Below are 3,802 nucleotides of genomic sequence, written 5' to 3'. Positions count from 1 at the left end.
TAGTGGGAGGGCATACTGGGACTTCCCAGCCAGAACTGTCAAACATTTGCTTGTAAGAGACCTTTGTAACCATTTGCCGTTTTGAAAATGTTCCATAGATATGGACACTTTTTATATAGACACTTTTTATCTATCTATCTATCTATCTATCTATCTATCTATCTATCTATCATCTATTTTACAGAGAATATTGCCAAAATTCTTAGCAAATTGACTTGAGTCATGTTAAATCTGTATTTTCTCAGTAAAAAAATAGATACACCTGTTCCCAGTTAAGGTTTGCTATGACTGTGGTAAGAGTGGCACAAATCCATCACTTGAGCCCAGCCTGCATCTTCTCCATCTCTTCTTCTCTGTCACATAAAGTCTGCTGCTGCTGAATGTAGCCCCAGGATTTGGAGATCATTAGTGTGTCTCCATAGGTCCATACTTTGGAATGTTGATTCACAGTGTGGTGTTGGAAAGAGACAGCATGATTCTTTAAAGCATAGAGCCTAGTAGGAGCCCATTAGTGGCCTCTTTAGGATCTTCATAACCTCCTCTTTCACCTTGTTACCTTCCCATTCCTTAGGCAATCTCACCATAATATCATTTAATGCAACCACGAGGATGTCTGATTTTGGACCTTGGCCACACAGCTGAGGTATATATAAATGTTTCTACATTACAAAGCACCCACTGCACAGTGCTTTGTTTTAGTAATAGAAAAATAGACAGTCAACTAACTTAGGTTCCTCTTTCTTCACCTGCCAAGCAATGACTTGTAATTTTTGATACAGCATTCTTATACATACTTACTTTGTTTGTCATTCTTAGATACAACAGCACTTTCATTCTGAGCTTGTTTATTGTTTTAATCTAGATATAGGGTTATTATTTTGTTGATGTTTTTCAAAACCCAACTCCCAGTTATGTTAATTTTTGTGGCTCTCTAATGTTTGATCATATATCTCTTCTCCAACATGCATCATTCTTGTCCCCAAAGTTTAGTTTGTTCTTCTTTTTGTGTTCTTTAAGTTTTAATTAAAGATTTTCTTTATTTTTAAAAGTGTTTTGTGGAGCATACAACAGAAGGTAGACAGAGTCCAAAAAGCAGCCCCAGAGTAAGATTGGATGTGGTGCTGAGATTAGGCAACTGGAAGTTTGGTTGTGTGGAGACCATAGGAACCATAGAGGCTAGTTTCCATCTCTAAAGAACCAGAGTTTTGGGTTCTTTTTGAACTATACTCTTAATAATCCTAGAGCAAATGATTCTGCACAGCAGAATGGACTCTATAGAAAAGTCAAAACAGTATTTTCCTTCTTAGCTAGCCCTTGTCAAACTATGATGGATGTTATTATAGTTGACTTCCCCTGCATCTGCCTGGAGATAAAGTTAACCAAACACAACACACTAGGGAGACTCATATTTTTTTTAAAAAAGACTCATAGGTTTAAAAAACAGTGGAAAATAAGGAGTTAGAAACTGTGAGGCAGTGGGCTGTGAGAAGAAGCTGGGTGCTTGGTTGAGCATGAGTCTGGAACCCCAGATTGTTATTGGACGGCAGGAGTTCAACTCTGCTCCTGGGCTCTGGTTCTTTTCATTTAGTTTCAGCCCCCCCCATGGCTCCTCCTGAAGACCCCCATACTCAGGAGACCCTTCCTCAAGCCTCTAGAAATCGTGACCACCCAAAAATCACAAGAAACCATACCTGGATGCAATCAGCAGAGGTTTATTAGGGGAGGAGCTGGCGGTCAAAAACGACAAGCTCTTTAGCTCCAAGAACAGGGTTTTTGGCCCTGTGTGGTGGGATAAAGGGTCTTTTATAGCATGGGGTGGGGGGAGGAAGGCATTTTGGCGTGCTTACACATGATTGGTTGTTTTACAAATTTTGAACATAGCACTGGAAAGACCAAGGGAGGGGTAACCAAGAACAGTGGAACATTTCAGAGAATCTAGCCCAAATGATCTAGAGTCATGTGAGATCACTCTACACACTCATTCTTCTCAAAAATGTGGTTTTTCACCATGCTATTGTGTCCTATTCTGCCATTTCAGATTACTATCTTTACTTTTTCCGGCTATAGGGCTATGGCCCCACCTAGGTGGTAGCATCTTTATCTGTAGTCAGGAATGCCTTCCTGCCTTGGGCGAGGCTTGGGGAATGTAATCCAGCAAGTGTCCTTCACCTGGAATGTGAAGGCCTGAAATCTTATTTTCAGTTCCGAGTTCTGTAAGGCGAAAAATCTACATATATTTCATAAAATGGCCTTTATAATTTTTCACTCTAAGCTCCCATAGAGAGTTCTATGACCATCAGTCACAAGGAACACTGCCTCAGGCTCTCCCACATACAGATGAGGTCTCTCCAAGCTCTCAGACCAAGCCAATAGGCGTCATCTGCTGCGAGACCCTAACCCACTCTGAAACTGTATATAAGGGCTCTATTTAGGGAAAGTAAAGTGCTTGAGAATCATCCTGGTGTCTGAGAGTTTCTGTCACAAGAGCTGTAACACTTGGGGAGAGGTCTGCTCCCCCAGAACCTGCCTGGGACACCAAGCTGCCTCCTTGCCAGCTAGCCAGCTTCGTATTGGCCTAGCCCGGGCCCGGACTGGCTCTGTGCGGAGAGACAGGCACAACCCCTGGGAGTAACCTGTCACCAACAGCAGCAATTGAGCAGAGGCAGCAGCAGCAGGGGCAGGCAATCTCCCCTCCCTACTTGCACCCTGTGTCCCTTGGCCCAGACCTCCTGTATCAGGCTGGACCAGAGACCTATGGACAGTGGAGATGCAGGTGGAGGCAGTGCAGAGACAGCAGCGAACCCTCCCTGTTCTCACCCTGTCCCCAGCTGGGAGATTGTCATGGGATGCCCTCTAGAGCAAGGGACCCACAGCTGGCACCCAACGTGGGACTCAGACAGCCACACAACCACAGGAACTGACACTGCAGGAAGGTGAGCCCCCCAACTCTGGAAACCAGCAACCTGTTATTTCCTCCTGTGTTTTCACAGAGCCATTGAGCGGATTTAAATAAGCCAAAGGAACAACCAATGCCTTCTGGCCAGAGCTACTCTCTGTGGTGGTTGAAGGTTCCTCTGGCCTCTCTTTAAATCCCAACAGCTCTCAACGAGTGTTGGCAAAGACTCTCTATCTAGACTCTCTTTAAAACAAAAAGAAAAACCTGGTAACACAGCAGCCATTTAAAAGCCACAGAGCAGCTTCCAGTCCTTAAATCTGTAGGAAGGCTTAGCATCTTTGGATCTTTGTAGAATCCCCTAAAGCCAATAGGCCAAGGGAAGGTTTCCATGGGACAAAGCATTTCTCCTCCTTTCTGTCATGGGCACTCAACATCACATAAAAAAATCACCCCAGGCCAGGCAAATATATGCCTTACTAAAGTCCTATGGAGTAAAAATAGCCAAAAATCAAGCCTCCTTGTTTTGGGAGGAACTCCTTTAGATAGCGCCATGCATGGCTGAGAACAATATTTACAGTCCAGACTCAAGGAGCAGAGTAGCTTTCCTTATCAAAAGCAGAGATTAAAAAAAAACCCCTTGTGAGTTTTTGCCAATCTTAGCTGCAATTCAGCAATGTATAGGGCCATCTAAAATTGGACAGACTGAGAACAACACAGCTCCTGAGACCCCTCAGTCAAATGAACTCAAAGATCAAGGTCTCAAAAATCACCCTGTTTCAGATCTCGAAGCCTTTACCCAAGTAATAAGAGAGATAAAATATATCTACCCACCCCTCCCCCTTATGCCTTAGAGGAAATGACAATTAAACCATCTGCTCCTCCTGCCCCTCCCTCCCCCACCCAAAG

The sequence above is a fragment of the Arvicanthis niloticus genome, chromosome 4, assembly GCF_011762505.2.
Source record: "Arvicanthis niloticus isolate mArvNil1 chromosome 4, mArvNil1.pat.X, whole genome shotgun sequence".
Classification (NCBI taxonomy): domain Eukaryota; kingdom Metazoa; phylum Chordata; class Mammalia; order Rodentia; family Muridae; genus Arvicanthis; species Arvicanthis niloticus.
Note: the sequence above shows the minus strand (reverse complement) of the source record.